The sequence below is a fragment of the Sus scrofa genome, unplaced genomic scaffold (genome assembly GCF_000003025.6).
Source record: "Sus scrofa isolate TJ Tabasco breed Duroc unplaced genomic scaffold, Sscrofa11.1 Contig905, whole genome shotgun sequence".
Classification (NCBI taxonomy): domain Eukaryota; kingdom Metazoa; phylum Chordata; class Mammalia; order Artiodactyla; family Suidae; genus Sus; species Sus scrofa.
In genome coordinates, this window is record NW_018085344.1 from 75,013 (window position 1) to 95,177 (window position 20,165).

At 50.8% G+C, this 20,165-nt stretch overlaps 1 long non-coding RNA gene across 1 annotated transcript in view; it reads left to right on the forward strand.

The window, feature by feature from the left end:
- The first annotated feature begins 4,737 nt into the window (after window positions 1–4,737).
- LOC110259143 overlaps window positions 4,738–20,165 on the forward strand; it is a 28,009-nt gene continuing 12,581 nt past the window's right edge. The window contains exon 1 of the long non-coding RNA XR_002341339.1: window positions 4,738–5,277. This is a non-coding gene — a long non-coding RNA (uncharacterized LOC110259143). The remainder of the gene's footprint in view (window positions 5,278–20,165) is intronic.

Genomic DNA, 20,165 nt, shown 5'->3' on the forward strand with positions numbered 1-20,165 from the left:
AGGTGCTCAGCCCTGGGGGCTGAAGGCTGAGGTGCTGGCTGAGCAGAAAAGACACCTGGGCTCCTTGCCAGCTCACGAAACGGCTGGCGACACACATGAGTAAACACAGCCCCTCCCTGAATCCTCAGGCACCCAAAACAATTGTCTTAATGTAGGAAAAATGGAGACCCTCAGAGAGCTGGGTTAAAATCATTAAAGCCCACAAACAAGGTCTGATAACTGCATTGCATCAGATGCACACTTACCGCTTTTTTTTTTTTTTTTGGCTTTTTGGGGCCACACCCACAGCATATGGAGATTCCCAGGCTAGGGGTGGATTTGGGGCTGAGACTGCAGGTCTACACCACAACCAAGAGCCACGCTGGATCCCAGCTGCATCTGCAATCTACACCCCAATGCACGGAAGCCAGATCCTTAACCCACTGAGCGAGGCCAGAGATGGAGCCCGAAACGTCATGGTTCCTAGTCACATTCATTTCACTACATCACATCGGGAGCTCCTGCTATTTCATTCTCTCTCGCTCTCTCTTTTATTTTATATAATGATTTTTTCCTGTGGGAGCTGGTTTATAGTGTTGTGTTAGTTTTCATGGTGACCCAGCCACACATACATGTATACATTCTTTTTTCTCCCATGATCATGCTCCATCACAAGTGACTGGACAGAGTTCCCAGTGCGACACAGCAGGATCCCATTGCTCATCCACTCCAAAGGCAATAGTCTGCATCCATGAACCCCAAGCTCCCCATCCGCCCCCTCCCTCCTCCTCCCTCTTGGCAACCACAAGTCTGTTCTCCAAGTCCATGATTTTCTCTTCTGTGAAAGGTTCATTTGTGCCATCTATTAGATTCCAGATATAAGCGATATTCTTATCCATGCTCAATGTCATACTTGGCATCTACTGACCCCAAACTCCCCGTCCAGCCCACCTCATCCCCTTGGCAACCACAAGGTTCTTCCCCATGTCCGTGAGTCTGTGTCTGTTCTGTAGATGGTTCATTTGTGCCGTATTTTAGATTCTACATATTCTCTCCCATCCTGGTCTATCCCGAGAGACCGGGTAGAGTTCCCTGTGCTGGACAGCAGGACCTCATGGCTCATCCATTCTCAGTGTCCTCGTTTGCATCTACCAGCCCCAAACTCCCGGACATCCCACTCCCTCCCCCTTGGCCACCAGACGTCTGTTCCCCGTGTCTGTGGCTCTGTGTCTGTTCTGTAGACAGGTTCATTTGTGCCAGACTTTAGATTCCAGATGTAAGTGATATCATATGGTATTTGTCTCTGTCTGACTGACTTAGTATGAGAATCTCTAGTTCCAACCACGTTGCTGCAAATGGCATTATTCATTGTTTTCTATGCTGATATTCCCATGTGTGTATATGTGTCTACATATATGTATATATTGAGGCTCTGCTTTGTGGGCAACATTTTGGGGTGCAAAACCCCTATATCCCCTGTGCTCCCTCCAGAGGCTCCAGGGCAGTGTCCTTCCTGCCTCTTCCAGCGTCTGGGGGCTCCAGGCGGCCCTGGGGTGGTGGCCGCCTCCCTCCTGTTTCTGCCTCTATCTTCCTGTGGCTTCTCCTGTGTGTCTGTGTCTCATCTTGTGTCTCTTAGGAGGACACTGTCCTTGGATGGAGGGACCCCTCATCCAGGGGGAGCTCCTCTCAGACCCTTCCCGTGGCCTCTCCTCTGTGTGTTCTCTGTTATAAGCCCACTTGTTATTGGATTTAGGGAGCATCTTCCTCCAGGAGGACCTGGTCCCTGGCACACAGCTCCTAAAAAAATAAACAGCAATTTCTTGATCCCTTTGAGCAGAACTTCTTTGGTTTTCCTAAGAAACCCAAGCACATCTGTTTCTGCTAATGAGGTGGGGCTGGTTGCCAGAGGAACCAACGAGGTGAGGAAAGGGTTGGCTTTTTTAGCTCCACCCCCAACCTCCAGAGCTGCTTAGGGGCCAAGGCTTTAATCAGTCTTGCCGAGGGGAAGCTCTCTACAATGTTGGTTCAGAGAGCTTCTGGGTTGGGGAGACCACAGCTAGGAGGGTGCTGCACCCCAAACTCCACGGAGACAGAAGCTCCTACATATGGGACCCCCACCCACTCCCCCCTCAACCTCGCCCTCCCCCTCTGGCTGTTCACCCCTTTATCAGAGTTCCCCCCTGAGTTCTGGGGGGAGGCAGGTGGGAACCTTCTGTCTGTAGGCGGTTGTGCAGAAGTGTGGGTGACCTGGGTTCCACCTGTGGTTGGTGTGAAAGTGGGAGCAGTCCTGGGGGACTGAGCCCCACTCTTGATACATATTTCCAGAAACTCGGGGTTGTATCTGAGGTGAATTGAATTGGAGGACACCCAGCTGGGTTCCGAAAGGAACTGGAGGATTCCTCGCGGTGGAAAGGCCCCACATTGGGTGTCAGAAGCGCTGTGAGCAGAGAAACAATTTTTCTTTAATAATGAACAATGTATTTTCGCCTTTTGAGCAAACACCTCCACTTGGAGGACCTCCCTGATTTCTCCCTTTCCCTGTGAGCCTTTCTTTCTTGAAAAGTCAGAAGCAGTCAGCTCAAACACCAATTAGATCATTCCTGAACCTGCTCAAACCCTTGGTGGTTTCCATGGCTGTTAGGAAAGGACAAATGGCTTCACCTGTTCTGCTGACCCAAGCGGGGTGGCTGGTGCAGGGTGGGCACGGATTTGGAACACACTTTGGGGCTGCTGGCTGCGACCTCCCCCTGGTACATCTTGGGTTATAATCTGTGTGCTATGGCTTCACGACGTTGACAGTGTTGTATTACTACTGTCTGACACAGGGAAGGGATGACAACACTGGGGACTTGTCGGTGTGCCCAACCATCTAAGAGCAAACACTTCGCTTTTGCAAGACTGAGGCTCACAGTGTCTGGAAATAAAGCTACCTGTTTTTTGGTTTCTCCTGACAGGTGTGTCTCTGCAATGTAAGATTGCATGTGTTGAGGCTCAAGGAAGTAACAGTAACACTTGTGATTTGTAGTCTTTGCTCTGTAATTTGGTTTGTGGGGTTGTGTTAATGACCACAAATCACATGGGTTAAAACCACAGTATCCATCCTCCCCCATCCTGGAGAGCAAGAGGTCTAAGGATAAGGGGTCCCAGGGCCCTGTTCCCTCCAGAAGCTCCAGGGAGGTGTTCCTGCCTCTTCCAGCTTCTGGGGGCTCCAGCTGACCCTGGGCTGGTGGCCACCTCCCTCCCGGCTCTGGCTCCATCTTCCTGTGGCTTCTGCTCTGTCATCTCTTTTGTGATAAACATAGTTATTCCATTTAGGGAGCATCTTCATCCTTGAGAACATTGTCCCTGGCACAGAGCTCAAAAAACCTTAGCAATTTCTTGATCCCTTTAAGCAGAGCATCACTGGTGTTTCCAGAGAAATCCAAGCTCACCTGTTTATGCTAATGAGCTGGTACTGGTTGCCAGGGGAACCAACCAGGTGATGAAAGGGTTGGCTTCTTTAGCTCCACCCCCAACCTCCAGGGCTGCTGAGAAGCCAAGGCTTTAATCAGTCCTGAGTAGTGCAAACCCCCTAAAAATGAGCTTCAGAGAGCTTCTGGGGTGGGGAGCCCACAGTTGGGAAGGTGCTGAACCCCAAACTCCATGGGGACAGAATCTCTTGCTTCTTTGGGATAGACCACCACCCCCAAACCTCACTCTCCCCCTCCCCTTCTGGCTTTTCATCGCTTTATCAGCAACAGGTAAGTCAATTGTTACCTGAGTTCTGAGGGTTGGGCCATGGGGACCTTCTGGATGGGGTAGGGGGGTGTTGGACAGAAGTGTGGGTGACCTGGACCCCCGTCTGTGGTTGGTGGTGATGGGGGGGGTCCGTCCTCCAGGGCTGTGCCCCCACTTGGCATTTATACAAACTTGGGGTCCGTTCAGAGGTTAATGAAATTGGAGGACACCCAGCTGGGGTCCAAAGGGAGCTGGAGGATTCCTTGGCGTCAAAATGCACCAGATTGGGTGTCAGGTAAACTGTGAGCAGGGAAATATTTTTCCTTTAACAATTAAATCTGTTTCCACTTTTCCATCAAACATCTCCTGGCAGATCTCCGAGTCTCACCCTTCTCCCCGTTATTCATTCTTCTCTCTATAATCAGAATGGAGTCTGTAAAACACCAATTAGATCCTGTCCTCATGTGCTTCACACCCTCGGTGGATATCATAGCTGTTAGAAAAGGACAAAAGGCTTCACCTGTCCCAGGGACCAAGGTGGGGTTGCTGGTGCAGGGCAGGCACGGATTTGGAACACGCTTTGGGGCTGGTGGTACATCTAAGATTATAAACTTTCTGCTGTGGCTTCATGACCTTGACAATATTTCATGACTTGGTCTGACACAGGGAAGAGGTGACAACACTGGGGACTAGTTCTTGTGCCCAAACATCTAAGAGCAGACGCTTTGCTTTGCAAGGTTGATGTTTGCAGACTCTATAAATAAATACATGTTTAGGGGTTTCTCCCACAGGTGTATCTCTGCAATGTAATTTCCATTTGCTGATTCTCATGGAATGATTTTTCTCTGCTCTATAAATTGGTTTCAGGTGGGTGGAGTGGAGCTTGTGCTAATAAAGGACCACAAATAACGTGGGTTAAAATTCCAGGAACCCACCTTCCCCCAGTCTGGAGACCAGGCATCTGAGGTCAAGGGATCCCAGAACCCCACTCCTCCAGAGGCCCCAGGGGAGGGTCCTTCCTGCCCCTTCCAGGTCTGGGGGCTCCAGCTGGCCCTGGGCTGGTGGCCACCTCCCTCCCATCTCTGGCTCCATATTCTTGTGGCTTCGGCTGTGTGTCATCTCTTTTGCGATAAACATGGTTATTTGACTGAGGGAGCATCTTCATTCTTAAGGACCTGGTCCCTTGCACAGAGCTCGAAGAACCGTAGCAATTTCTTGATCCTTTTGAGGAGAGCATCTCTTGTGGTTTTTCCTAAGAAACCCAAGCACACCTGTGTTCATGCTAATGCGGTTTATGCTAATGAGGTGGGCTGGTTGCCACAGGAACCCACCAGGTGATTCAAGGGTTGGCTTTTTAAGCTCCACCCCAAACCTCGGGAGTTGCTGAGAGGCCAAGGCTTATAACCAGTCCTACTTGGCAGAAGCTCCCTCAAAAGCGGTTCATAGAGTTTCCAGATGGGGAGTCCACAGTTGGCAGGGTGCTGCACCCCAAACTCCATGAAGACAAGCTCCTGCACGTGGGGACTCCCCCACCTTGCTCTTGTCCTTCTTTTCTGGTGTTGACCTCTTTATGAGCAACAGGTAAGTCAAGTGTTTTGTGGGGGCTGTGGGGAGCCTGTGGTGGAGTTGGGACAGAAGTGTGGGTGACCTGGATCCTGCCTGTGGTTGGTAGTGAGGGGGGACAGTGTTGGGGCCCTGGGACCCCCTCTCAATACACGTTTGCCACAACTTGGGGTCCCTTGAGAGGTAAATTGGAGGACACCGAGCTGGGGTCCAAAGGGAACTGGAGGATGCCTTGGTGTGGAAATGCCCCACGCTGGGTGTCAGAAGTGCTGTGAGCAGGGAAATAATTTTCCTGTAACAGTGAAATGTGTTTCCATTTTTCCACAAACATCTCCTCCTGGCAGACCTCCGAGATCTCAGCCTTCTCCCCGTTACCCATTCTTCTCTAATTAGAGTGGAGTCTGTAAAGCACGAATTGAATCCTGTCCTCATGTGCTTCAGACCCTCGGTGGATTTCATGGCTGTTAGAAAAAGGACAAACAGCCCCACCTGTCCTGCTGACTGAGGCGGGGTGGCTGGTGAAGGGCGGGCACAGATTTGGATACACTTTGGGCTCGTGGCAACCACCTCCCCTGGTACATCTCAGGTTATAATCTGTGCTGTGGCTTCATGACCTTGACAATACTTCATGACTTATGTCTGACACAGGGAAGAGGTGACAACACTGGGGAATCATCCCTGTACCCAACCGTCTTAGAGTAGATGCTTTGCTTTTGCAAGGCTGAGGCTCACAGAGTCTATAAGTAAATAGTTGGCTGTTTTTTGGTTTCTCCTGACAGGTGTGTCTATGAAATTTAATTTTCAATGTTGACTGTCATGGAATGAGAGATGATTTTCCTTGCTCTATAAATTGGTTTCAGGTGTGTGTGGGGGAGGTTGTGATAATAAAGGACCACAAATCATGTGGGTAAAACCCCAGGAACCCTCCCTCCCCCAGCCTGGAGAGTAAATGCCTGAGGTCAAGGGGTCCCAGGGCCGCGCTCCTTCCAGAGGCCCCGGGGAGGGTCCGTCCTGCCTCTTCAACTTCTGGGGGCTCCAGGTGGCCCTGGCTGGTGGCCACCTCACTCCTGTCTCTGCCTCCGTCTCCCATGGCCTTTCTGCATGGTCCTTTTGTTACAAGCCCCTTGTTACGGATTAGGGAGCATCTTCCTCCATGAGGACCTGGTCCCTGGCCCACAGCTCCTAAAACAATAAAACTTTCTTGATGCCTTTGAGCAGGGCATCTCTGGTTTTTCCTAAGAAAGCCAAGCACACCTGTGTTCATGCTCTTGCGAGTTACGCTAATGAGGTGGGGCTGGTTGCCAGAGGAACCAACAAGGTGATTAAAGGGTTGGCTTTTTAAGCTCCACCCCAAACCTCGGGAGTTGCTGAGGGGCCAAGGCTTTAATCAGTCCTACTTGGCAGAAGCTCCCTAAAAAGGGGTTCATAGAGCTTCCAGATTGGGGAGCCCACATGTGGCAGGGTGCTGCACCCCAAATTCTATGAAGACAAGGTCCTGCACGTGGGGACTCCCCCAACCTTGCCCTCGCTCTCCTCCTGTGGGTGTTGACCTCTTTATGAGCAACAGGTAAGTGTTTGTGGGGGGCTGTGGGGACCCCGTCTCAGTTTGGACACAAGTGTGAGTGACGTGGATGCTGCCTGTGTTTGGTGGTGAGGTGGGGACAGTCCTGGGGGCCTGGGGCCTCCTCTCAATACACGTTTGCTCCAACTCGGGGTCCTTCCAGAGGTAAATTGATTGGAGGACACCCAGCTGGGGTCCAAAGGGAAGTGGAGGACGCCTTGGTGTGGAAATGCCCCACGCTGGGTGTCAGAAGTGCTGTGAGCAGGGAAGTAATTTTCCTGTAACAGTGAAATGTGTTTCCGCTTTTCTATCAAACACCTCCTCCTGGCAGATGTCTGAGATTTCACCTTTTCCCCTGTTAGCCATTTTTTTCTCTGTAATCAGTGAATTCTCGAAAACACCAGGTAGATCATTCCTGAACCTGCTTCAAACCCTCGGTGGTTTCCATGGTTGTTAGGAAAGGACAAATGGCTTCACCTGTCCTGCTGATGGAGGCGGGGTGGCTGGTGCAGGGCGGGAAGGATTTGGAACACGCTTTGGGGCTGGTGGCAACCACCTCCCCTGGTCCATCTCAGGTTATAATCTGTGTGCTATGCCTTTATGACGTTGACACTATTTCATGACTTGTGTGTGACAAAGGGAAGGGATGACAACACTGGGGACTCGTCCTTGTGCCCAACCATCTAAGAGCAGACACTTTGCTTTTGCAAGACTGAGGCTCACATCTCTGGAAATAAAGCTGCCTGTTTTTTGGTTTCTCCTGACAGGTGGGTCTCTGCAATGTAAGATGGCATGTGTTGAGTCTCGAAGTCACAGTAACACCTGTGATTTGTAGTCTTTGCTCTGAAACTTGGTTTTCTGGGGTGGTATTAATAAATGACCACAAAAATCGTATGGGTTAAAACCACAGTACCCATCCTCCCCCAACATGGACAGCAGAGGTCTAAGGCCAAGGGGTTCCAGGGCTGTGTACCCCCCAGAAGCTCCAGGGAGGAACCTTCCTGCCCCTTCCAGGTCTGGGGGCTCCTGGTGGCCCTGGGCTGGTGGCCACCTCCCTTTCATCTCTGGCTCCATCTTCTTGTGGCTTTGGCTCTGCGTCATCTCTTTTGTGGTAAACATATTATTCGATTGAGAGAGCAATTCATCATTGAGAATATGGTCCCTTGCACAGAGCTCGAATAAAGTTAGCAATTTCTTGATCCCTTTGAGGAGAGCATCTCTTGCTTTTCCTAAGAAACCCAAGCACACCTGTGCTCATGCTAATGTGATTTATGCTAATGAGGTGGGGCTGGTTGCCAGAGGAACCAACAAGGTGATTAAAGAGTTGGCTTTTTAAGCTCCTCCCCAAACCTCGGGAGTTGCTGAGGGGCCAAGGCTTGAACCTGTCCTACTTGGCAGAGGCTCCCTCAAAAGCGGTTCATAGAGCTTCCAGATTGGGGAGGCCATAGTTGGGAGCGTGCTGCACCCCAAACTCCATGAAGACAAGCTCCTGCACGTGGCACTACCCCAGCCTCGCCCTCCTCCTGTGGGTGTTGACCTCTTTATGAGCAACAGGTAAGTCAAGTGTTTGCGGGGGGCTGTGGGGAGCCTGTGGTGGAGTTGGGACAGAAGTGTGGGTGACCTGGACCCTCACCTGTGGTTGGTGGGGAGAGTCTTGGGGGTCTGGGGCCCCATCTCAATACACACTGGTACCAACTCAGGGTCGTTTCAGAGTTGAATTGATTGGTAGGACACCCAGCTGGGGTCAGAAGGGAACTAGAAGTTTCCTTGGTGTGGAAACGCCCCACACTGGGTGTCAGAAGCCCTGTGAGCAGAGAAACAACTTTAACAATGATCAGTGTGTTACGGCTTTCGAGCAAACACCTCCACCTGGAGGACCTCCCTGATTTCTCCCTTCGCCATGTAAGCCTGCCTTTCTTGTCTCATCAGAGCCAGTCATCTCAAACACCAATCAGATGGTGCCTGTACCTGCTTAGACCGCTTGGCCCTTTTCCTGCCTGTTAGAAAAAGACAGATGGCTTCACCTGATTGGCTGACCAGGGCTTCTCCTCTGTATCTTGTCTGTGGTTCTAAGCACACTTCTTACTGGATTTAGGGCCCACCTTCATCCATGAGGACCTGTTCCTTGCACACAGCTCCCCAAACCATAGCAAATTCTTGAGTGATCCCTTTGAGGAGAGCATATTTTTATTTCTAAGAAACCCAAGCACACCTGTGTTCATGCTAATGTGGTTTATGCTAATGAGGTGGGCTGGGTGCCAAAGGAACCACCAGGTGATTCAAGGGTTGGCTTTTTAAGCTCCACCCCAAACCTCGGGAGTTGCTGAGGGGCCAAGGCTTGAACCAGTCCTACTTGGCAGAAGCTCCCTAAAAAGTGGTTCATAGAGCTTCCAGAGTGGGGAGCCCACAGTTGGGAGGGTGCTGCACCCCAAACTCCATGAAGACAAGGTCCTGCACGTGGGGACTCCCCAAACCTTGCTCTTGCCCTCCTCTTCTGGGTGTTGACCTCTTTATGAGCAACAGGTAAGTCGCTTGTTTCCTGTGTTGTGTGGGAGGGGGCTGTGGGGACTGCGTAGGAGTTGGGACAGAAGTGTGGGTGATCTGGACCCCCCCGCCTGTGGTTGGTGGTGAGGTGGGGACAGTAGTGGGGCCTGGGGCTTCCTCTCGACACAGGTTTGCATCAACTCGGGGTCGTATCCGAGGTGAATTGAATTGGAGGACACCCAGCTAGTATCCGAGGGGAACTGGGAGATTCCTTGGTGTGGAAGTGCCCCATGCTGGGTGTCAGAAGTGCTGTGAGTATGGAAATAATTTTCCTTTAACAGTGAAATGTGTTTCTGCTTTTCCACAAACACCTCCTTCTGCCAGACCTCCGAGATCTCGCCCTTTCTCTATTACCAGTTCTCTCTAATCGAAGTCTCTAGAAACCAATTAAGGCGTGTTCATACCTGCTTCAGACACTCTGTGGTTTTCATGGAAGTTAGAAATGGACAAATGGCTTCACCTGTCCTGCTGACCGAGGCAGGGTGGCTGGTGCAGGGCAGGCATGGATTTGGAACAGGCTTTGGGGCTGGTGGCATCGCCCTCCCCCAGGTACCTCTCAGGTTATAATCAGGGTTCTAAGGCATCACGATGTGGACACTATTTCATGACTTGGGTCTGACACAGGGAAGAGGTGACAACACTGGGGACTAGTCCTGTGGCCGACCGGCTAAGAGCAGACACTTGGCTTTTTCAAGGCTGAGGCTCACCTCTGTAAACAGTTACCTGGCTCGCTTTTCCTGACAGGTGTATCTCTGCAAGTTAATTGTCATGTGTTGATTCTGATGTATGTAGAGATTGGTCTTTGCTCTGTAAATTGGTTTTGGGGGGGGTGGGGGTGATAATGAGCACAAATCACGTGGGTTCAAACCACAGGAACCCACCCTCCTCCATCCTGGGGACCAGACATCTGAGGTCAAGGGGTCCCAGGGCTGCTCCCTCCAGAAGGAGGCTCCCTCTGGGGGCTCCAGGCAGCCCTCGGCTGGAGGCCACCTCTCTCCCGTCTCTGCCTCCATCTTCCCGTGGCTTCTCCTCTGTTTCCTCTTGTGTCTCTTAGGAGGACACTGTCCTTGGATGGAGGGCCCACCTCATCCAGGAGGACCTCCTCTCAGACCCTTCCTGTGGCTGCTCTGTGCCTTCTCTCTTACGACACTTGGTGGCCCCTAAATGTAGTCACCTCATCCACGAGGATTTGGTCCCTGGCACACAGGTCTTAAAACCATAGCAATGTCTTGACCCCTCGAGCGGAGCATCCCTGGTTTTTCCTATGAATCCCAAGCTCACCAGGTTATGCCAATGAGGCAGGACTGGTTGGCAGAGAAACCAACCAGGTTATGAAAAGCCTTTTTTAGCTCCACCCCCAACCTCCAGAGCTGTTGAGGGGCCAAGCCTTTAATCAGCCCTACGGAGGGGAACCTCCCTAAAACGAGGGTTCAGAGAGCATCTGGATTGGGGAGCCCACAGTTGGGAGGGGGCTGCACCCCAATTCCATGGAGACAGAAGTTCCAGCACGTGAGACCCACACCGCCTTGCGCTCCGCTTCCCGACTGGCTGTGCACCCCTTGCTGAGCAACAGGTAAGTCTCGTGTTTCCTGAGTTCTGGGGGGCACCCTCCATGTGCAGGAGGTTGGACAGAAGTGTGGGAGACTTGGGTCCCCGCCGGTGGTTAGTGAGGTGGGGGTGGTCCTGGGGGCTGGGCCCTTCTCTGCTGAGTCTTCGCCCACTGGGGGCCCTTTCTGAGGTGAACTGAATTGGAGGACCCCCAGCTGGGGTCCGAAGGGAACTGGAGGATTCCCTGGTGTGGAAATGCCCCACGCTGGTGTCAGAAGCACTATGAGCAAGAAGTAATCTACTTTAACAAGGAAATGTGTTTCTGCTTTTCCATCAAACACCTCCTCCTGGCAGACCTCCGAGATCTCACCCTTTCCCCTGTTAGCCGCTCTTCTCTCTTTAATCAGAGTGATTTCTCCAAAACACCAATTAATTCGTGCCTGTACCTGCTTCAAACCCTCGGGTGTTTTCATGGCTGTTAGAAAAGGACAAAGGGCTTCACTTGTCCTGCTGACTGAGGTGGGGTGGCTGGTGCAGAGCAGGCACAGATTTAAACCCGTTTTGGGTCTGATGGGAATGACGTGCCCCATTTACATCTCGGGACAGTGTTGTATGACTTGTGTCTGACACAGGAAAGAGAGGACAACCCTGGGGATGAGTCAGTGTGCCCGACCGTCTAAGAGCAGATGCCCTGCTTTTGCAAGGCTGAGGCTCACCGTCTCTGTAAATAACTCATTCCCGGTCTCTGGATTCTCCCGACAGGTGCATTCCTGCCGCAGAACTTTGCCTGGGTTGATTCTCAGGGAAGTGGAGATGGGTTTTCTTTGCTCTATAAATTGGTTTCGTGTGGTCTGAGGTCAAGGGGTCCCAGGGCTGTGCTCCCTTCAGAGGCGCCAGGGGAGGGTCCTTCCTGCCTCTTCCAGCTTCTGGGGGCTCCAGGCAGCCCTGGGGTAGTGGTCACCTCCGTCCTGGCTATGCCTCCGTCTTCCCGTGGCTTCTCTGTGTTTCCTCTTGTGTCTCTTAGCACACTGTCCTTGGAGGGAGGGTCCCCTCATCCAGGAGGACCTCCTCTCAGACCCTTCCTATGGCTGCTCTTGTCTCTTGCCTGTTATAAGGACACTCATGACTGGATACAGGGCTGATCTGGTCCCTGGCACACAGCTCCTAAAACCCTAGCCATTTCCTGAGAGATACCTTTGAGCAGAGCCTCTCTGATTATTCCTGAGAAACCCAGGCTCACTTGTTGATGCAAATGAGTTTATTCAAATGAGATTTATGCTAATGAGGCAGGGCTGGTTGCCTGGGGAACCCACCTAGAGGTTAGAAGGTTGGCTTTTTAGCCCCAGCCTCCAGAGCTGCCAAGTGGCCAAGGCTTCTCAGTCCTGCCAAGGGCAACCTCCCTACAAAAGGGACTTGGCTTCTGGGTTGGGGAGCCCACAGTTGGGAGGGTGTTGCACCCCAAGATCCAGAGGGACAGCAACTTCTGCACGTGGGGGTCCCCCAGATCTTGCTCCCCCTCTGGCTGTTCCCCCCTTGATGAGCAGCAGAGAAGTCCCATGTTGCCCGAGTTCTGTGTGGTGGGGGCTCGGGGATCCTGTGTCTGCAGGAGGTTGGACAGAAGTGGGGGTGACCTGGGCCCCTGCCTGTGGTTGTTGGTGAGGTGGGGCCAGTCCTGGGGGCTGGGCCCTTCCCTGCTGGGTTGGTGCCAACTAGGGGGTCGTTTCCGAGGTGAATTGTAGTAGAGGACACTCAGCTGGGGTCCAAAGGGAACTGGGGGATTCCTTGGTGTGGAAACGCCCCACATTGGGTGGCAGAAGCACCGTGAGGCCTCAACTTTGTGAAACGCCCCTAGATCATGAGTCCCTGTGACTGACCCAGGGCGACCCGGTGTTAAGGCGGGATGTGCAGGGTAGCTCAGGGTCTGGGCGTTGGGATCTTGTCAAAGAGAAGCATTTTCTTAGCTCAAGATTCTGCACATGGTCTGGGCGAAGCCAACGCCCTGTGGCTTTGAGGAATCGACAAGAGCGTGCAGGAGTTCCTGCAGTGGCTCAGCAGGAATGACTCGTATCCGTGAGGACATGGGTTCAATCCCTGGCCTCGATCAGTTGGTTAAGGATCCGGCCTTGCTGTGAGCTGTGGTGTATGTAGGTCACAGACAAAGGTCTGATCCAGCAAGGCTGTGGCTGTGGTGTGACCAGTAGCCTCGGCTCCAGAGCGACCCCTGGCTTGGGAACCTCCAAGTGACACAGATCCAGCCCTAAAAGGAAAAAGTGTGCATTTGAAGAATCCCGTGTGGGGGATGGCGTGACCATGAGACGTTGGGGTGACCTCAGGGTTTCATGACCAGATGGGTTTCACGGGCCTTGTTTGTGGTCTTTGATTGTGTGTGTGTGTGTGTTGTTGGCCTCACCCAAGGTATATGGAGGTTCCCAAGGCAGGGGTCGAATTGGATCTGTAGCCAGTGGTCTACACCACAGCCATAGCATCTTGGGATCCAGCTGCATCTGCGACCTACACCACAGTGTAAGGCAACTTGGCATCCTTAACCCACTGAGCAAGGCCAGGGATTGAATCTGCATCCTCATGGATGCTCGTCAGATTGGTTTCCGCTGAGCCACGACAGGAACTCCCTGGTCTTTGATTTTAATGTGACTCTGAGGGTCCCTGTTTCTCCTATGCTAAGACGGTTGTTTTGGGCACCTGAGGATTCAGGAAGAGGCTTTGTGTTTTTTTTTTTTATTTTTTAATCAATATTTTCCCACTGTACAGCAAGGGGGTCAGGTTATTCTTACATGTATACATTACAATTACCTTTTTCCCCCACCCTTTCTTCTCTTGCAACATGAGTATCTAGACATAGTTCTCAATGCTATTCAGCAGGATCTCCTTGTAAATCTATTCTAAGTTGTGTCTGATAAGCCCTTTGTTTCAATCATTGGTGTTGCCGGCCATGTCTGGAGCTGACAAGGGGCTCAGGGGTCTTTATTGCTCAGCTGGCATCTTGGTTTTCGGCCCCCAGGTCTGAGCTCCTGCGAGGCACCCAGGCTTCCTGCAACAGCCAGAAAGGCAGGGCTGTGTCCTCTCCATTGGAGCAGATACCTGGGCAGAGCTGCTGAGTGGCTTTGTCACCTGCAGGTCACCCCAGTGCAGAGTGGAGAGAGTGGGCTTCTGAGGGAATTCTCACCCCTTGTAAGTCTTCTCACTTGGCTGGGAAAGCCTGTGAGGGCAAGGGGACCCCTCTCTGTACAGGTCTCTCTGTGTTTAAGTATCTGCATCTATGGTCCTGCACTTAAGAGTCTCTGCAATTGTCTGTGTGTGTCTGTTCATTGCTGCATCAGCCTGTCTTTGTTTGACTTTATTCCTGCACCTGTGTCTGTGTAGCAACTGCCTTACTGCATCCATGTGTGTTTATAGGTTTGTGTCTATATCCCTGCATCTGTTGCTGTTTTTGGATCCCTGTGTTTACATTCTGTGTCTATATTCCTGTCTGTGTTTCTATTCCTGCATCTGTGGGTCTGCTTATACATCTGTGTGTTCATAGGTCTGTGTGTGTCTATATTTATTCTGTGCCTGGGCATCTATGTTCTTAGGTCTGTGTACGTTTATGTGTGTTTCCCTCTGTGTCTGTGCACACCTGTGTGGCCTCCCCCAGGCCTCTCTCGGCAGCCCTTGTCATTCTTCCTCCCCCCATGGCTGTGTCATCCAGGAGGGTCTCCCTGGGTCCAGGGGGCTCTGCCCCTATAGCTTGATTTGGGAGTGATGATGCTGCATTTCCTGCAGGGATGTGTGAGCCCTGTTCCCTGCCCTGCATGGTCCTTCTGTTTCAGGTGGTGAGGCCACAGGGCCAGGGTGGCTGGGATTGGACAGAGATTGATTAGGAAGCAGAACACAGCTGTCTCCCCTCCTAGGGAAACAGCCCAGCCCTGCATGGTGACACCCTGGCTGGGAAGGTTCACAAGGCTGTAAGGATGGCAGTGAAAAAGGTCTAGTTCAGAAGGGGTTCACTTGTTAAAATGCCTTCTTTAAATATTTTGTGAATTAAAAAACTTATTTTTAAAAATTTTAGAATTCTTTTAGTTTTTGAAGGTTTGTTTATTGTGGCTGCCTGAGGCATATGGAGTTTCCAGGCCAGGGATCAGATCTGAGCCACAGTTGAAACCTGTATCACAATGCTGGATCCTTAACCCACTGTGCCAGATGGGTGTCAAACCCACGTCCCAGGGCTCCAGAGATGCCACTGATCCTGTTGCCCCAGAGCGGGAACTCCTCTATTCATTTTTTTTAACTTCTATTCCATTGGAGTATAGTGAATTACAGTGCTGTGTTTCAGGTGTATTGCAAAGGGTGTCAGTTATACATGTATCACTTTGAGTACCTTACCTCGTGCAGGTTATTACAGGCTATTGAATATAGTTTTTTAGGTTGTATAGGAGAGCCTTGATGCTTACTGAGTTTATCTATACTAGTGTGTATGTTGACCCCAAACAACTAATTTATTCCTCCCCCAGCTGTTCCCGTTGGTAACCATACATTCTCTATGTCTGAGTCTCATTTCTACATAAGTTCGTTGGTGTCATATATGAGATTCCAACAGCAGTGAGTTCAGCTGGTGTTTGTCCTTCCCTTTCTGACCAACATCTTAGTATGATCACCTGTATGTGCACCCATGTTGCTGAAGATGGTATCATTTTATCCTTCTTTATGGCTGGGTAATACTCCATTGTGGGTATGGAGCACATCTTTTTTTATTCATGCTCTGTCGATGGGCACTTAGGTTGCTTCCATGTCTTGTCTATTGGGAATAGTGCTGCTGTGAACACAGGAGTGCAGGTATCTTTTCCAATTATGGCTTTTTCTGGACAGATGCCCAGGAGTGGGATTGATGAATCATGTGGTCGTTCTATTTTCAGTTCTCTTGAGTTTGTTTTACGGTGCTGGTTGGTTTTTTTTTTTTTCTTCTATTTGTCAGGGCCATACCTGCAGGTTATGGAAGTTCCCAGGCTAGGGTTCAGCTCATATCTGCAGCTGCTGTTCTGTGCCACAGCCACAGCCGGATCCTTAACCCATTGAGCGAGGCCAGGGATCAAACCCAGATCCTCACGGATCCTACGCAGGTTCCTTATCACTGAGCCACGAGGGGGAACTCCCCCATCTCATTTTCTACAAGTTGGTGTTTGGAATAGACCTTCCGCACTGTTTTAGTGCCTGTTACACAGCAGAGCGACTCCATATTTCTAGACACACCTGACCCAAGCTTTCCTTCATGCTCTCTTACCTCCTATTGGGTCTGAGTCTGCACAAGTCTGCAGAGCTGCAAAGTACTGGTGAATACATTCCCCCACTTTTCTTCCACATTTGCAGTAGAAGGGACACAGCACCGGGTTAGCCTCACGTGTCCAGCATGGTCATGTGACTTACATCGTGAGATGACGGCTAGAAAAATTTTACGGAATGACTATTTCCTGGAGAAACCCAAATCAAGACTGAGAAAAAGTTTTTTTCTTGTGATGAAAACTCTTAAGGTTGACTTTGAATAAACCTGCTCTACAGTGTCCGGCCGTGTAGGTTACATGTACCCTGTTGGCTGTCAAACCCCTAGGACTGAGTCATCCTCTAACTGGAGAAGGTCCCTTTGCACCAGCTTCCCACATTTCCCCCACCCCCTATGACCACAAGGCTCATCTAGTTTGCCTCTCACTTGAATGGTCTTGTGTTTTGGTCTCGGCTGTTACTTAGAAGGGAGCTTTCTTCCAGAGGCTTGGGCTTGGCTCAGGAGGCTGCACCACCCTGCCTGTGTCCCCAAGACGCTGTCTGCAAACCGTTTGCTCTGGGGCTGAGGGTCCTTCTTCACTGGGTTCTGCTCCAGATGAGAGGCAGGAGGGTTGGGGCTAGAATCTGGGACCCAGCAGTGTCGTGTCCATACGCGTGAGGGACCCTGCTTCCTCCTCCTGCAGGAGGACAATTCTGGGCACGAGTGGGAAGCCCCCAGTGGTTCGGGTGACCCCACAAGGGAACCCTTGTCCACACTCCAGTGACAACCTAAGAAGGAGGTATGTAGCCTCTACCCCTGTTCTCTGGGCGCTCAGCTCCACAAAGCCTTGAATCTGTGAAGGGATAAGGTCTTGTGTAGGCTGAGCTGCTGACTCGTTACCCACAGGTTTGTCAGAGCAGGATGTGTGTGTTTCCATATAGGCTGAGGTGTTTGTCTTCTCTGTCTGATGGACTTGACTTCCATTGGGAATCTCTAGGTTCATGCACGTGGCTGTGAATGCGATGGTTTCATTCTTTTTTATGGTTGAGTAATATTCTGTTGTGATTATGCCCCACTGCTTCTTTCTCATTCTCTTTCAAGTTCTATCTGAAGAGACTGGATAGAATTCCCTGTGCTGTTCGGCTCAACCTCATTGCTTATCCAGTCTTTTTTTTTGTTTTACCTTTTCTAGGGCTGCTCCCATGACATATGGAGGTTCCCAAGCCAGGAGTCTAATCAGAGCTGTAGCAACTGGCGTGTGCAAGAGCAACAGCAACACGGGATCTGAGCTGCTTCTGCGACCTGCATCCCAGCTCCCGGCAATGTCAGATTCTTAACCCACTGAGCAAGGCCAGGGAGTGAACCTGCAACCTCATGGTTCCCCGTCAGACTGGTTTCCACTGCCCCACAGGGGGAACTCCTGCTTCTCCATTCTCAATGTCAGAGTTTGCAGCTACTTACCCCAAACCCGCACCCCTTAGCCCACTCTCTTCCCCCTCAGCAACCACAAGTCTGTGTTCCATGTCTGTGAATTGGTTTCTGTTCTGCAGACAGGTTCATTTGTGCCATGTTTTAAGTTCCAGATATAAGGGATCTCTGACGGTATTTGTCTTCCTGTATCTGCCTGCCCTCACTTAGTATGAGAATCTCTAGGTCCAACCGTGTTGCTGCCACTATTTCACTCATTTTTATGGCTGATATTCCATTGTGTGTGGGTCTATTTATTGAGGCTCTGCTTTGGGGGCAACATTTTGGGGTGCAGGCCCCTATATCCCCTGTCCTCCCTGCAGAGGCTCCAGGGGAGGGTCCTTCCTGCCTCTTTTAGCATCTGGGGGCTCCAGGTGGCCCTGGGCTGGTGGCTGCCTCCCTCCCATCTCTGCCTCCATCTTCCCGTGGCTTCTCCTCTCTGTCTGCTTCTCTCCTGTGTCTCTTAGGAGGACACTGTCCTTGGATGGAGGGCCCCCCTCATCCAGGAGGACCTCCTCTCAGACCCTTCCCATGACTTCTCTGTGTCTTCTCTGTTGTAAGGATACTTGTTAGTAGGTTGAGGGTCCTTCATCCATGAGGACCTGGGTGTTGGCACACAGCTCTTAAACCACAGCAAGTTCTTGATCCCTTTGAGCAGAGCATCTTGAGTTTTTCCTAAGACAGCCAAGCACACCTGTTTATGCTAGTGAGCTGGGGCTGGTTGCCTGTCTGACTGTATTCCTGAACCTGTGTGTGTCTGGGATGCATCTCTTACTGCATTTGAGTCTTTTTAGGTCTCTGCCTGTGTTGATAGGTTTGTCTATATTTTTGCATCAGTTGCTGTTTTTAGGTTCCTGTGTTTCCATTTTGTGTGTATATTCCTGCATCTGTGGGTCTGCTTATACATCTGTGTCTGTGTTCATAGGTCCGTGTGTGTCCCTTTGTGTTTGTGCACATCCCTGTGGCTCCCCCCACCCTCCCCCAGGCCTCTCTTGGTAGCACCTTGTCAACTCCCATGTCCCCACAGCCGTGTCACCAAGGATGTTTTCCTGGGCCGGTGGGCTCTGGCCTTAAAGCTTGATTTGGAGCCGATGCCGCCTTTCCCGGGGGGCTGTGTCAGCCCTGTTCTCTGCCCTGCATGGTCCCTCTGTTTCAGGCAGTGAGGACACAGGGCCAGGGTGGTTGGGATTGGGCAGAGATTAACTAGAAAGCAGAACATACAGCTGTCTTCCCTCCTAAGAGAGCAGGCCACCCCGGACAGTGATGCCCTGGCTGGGAGGGTTTACAAAGCTGTAAGGATGGCAGTGAAAAAGGTCTAGTTCAAGTTCAGAAGGTGTTCACTTGCGAAAATGACTTTTTAAATTTTTATTTTGTGAATTAAAAAAATCTTTCATATTTTTTTAACTTTATGATTCTTTTAATTTTTAAAATTTTACTTTGGCTGCCCGAGGCTTATGGAGTTCCTGGGCCAGGGATCAGATGTGAGCCACAGTTGAAATCTATATCACAATGCTGGATCCTTAGCCCACTGTGCCGGCTGGGTGTCAAACCCACATCCCAGGGCTCCAGAGACAGTGCCAATACTGTGCCCCACAGTGGGAACTCCTCTATCCTTTTCTTAAAAAAATAACTTTTATATTATGTTGGAGTATAGTTGATTTACAAGGTTATTTTTCAGGTGTATGGCAAAGGGTATGAGTTATACATGTATCATTTTGAGATTCTTGCCTCGTATGGGTTACTACAGGATATTGAATATAGTTTTTTAGACTGTGCAGGAGAGCCTTGATGCTTACTGAGTTTATCTATACTAATGTGTACGTTGGTGACCCCAAACAACTCATACATCTCCCCCAGCCATTCCCCTTTGGTAACCATACATTTTCTATGAGTCTGTTTCTCTTTTCCAAATAAGTTCATTGGTGTCATACGAGTTTCCACATAGCAGTGAGCTCAGCTGGTGTTTCTCTCCCTTTCTGACTTACATCTTAGTATGATCCCCTGTATGTCCATCCATGTCACTGAAAATGGCATCATTTTGTTCTTTTTCATAACTGAGTAATATTCCATTGTGTGTATGGAGCACATCTTTTTTATTCGTCCTCTGTCGGTGGCTACTTAGGTTGGTTCTCTGTCTTGCCTATTGTCAATGGTGCTGCTGTGAACCTAGGCGTGCAGGTACCTTTTTGGGTTATGGTTTTCTCTGGATAGATGCCCAGGAGTTGGGATTGCTGGATCATGTGGTCATTCTGTTTTTAGATTTGTCGAGTTGCTTGTTTTTTTTTTTTTTGTCAGGGCCATACCTGCAGGGTATGGGAGTCCCCAGGCGAGGGTTCAAATCAGCTGCAGCTGCTCTTCTATGCCATAGCCCCTGTAATGCCAGATCGGAGCCACATCTGTGACCTACACTACAGCTTGTGGCAACCCCGATTCCCTCACCCCACTGAGTGAGCCCAGGGATCCAGGGTGGGTCCTCAGGGACTCTATCCCAGGTTGTTTCTGCTGAGTCACAGTGGGAATGCCTACTTTCACTTT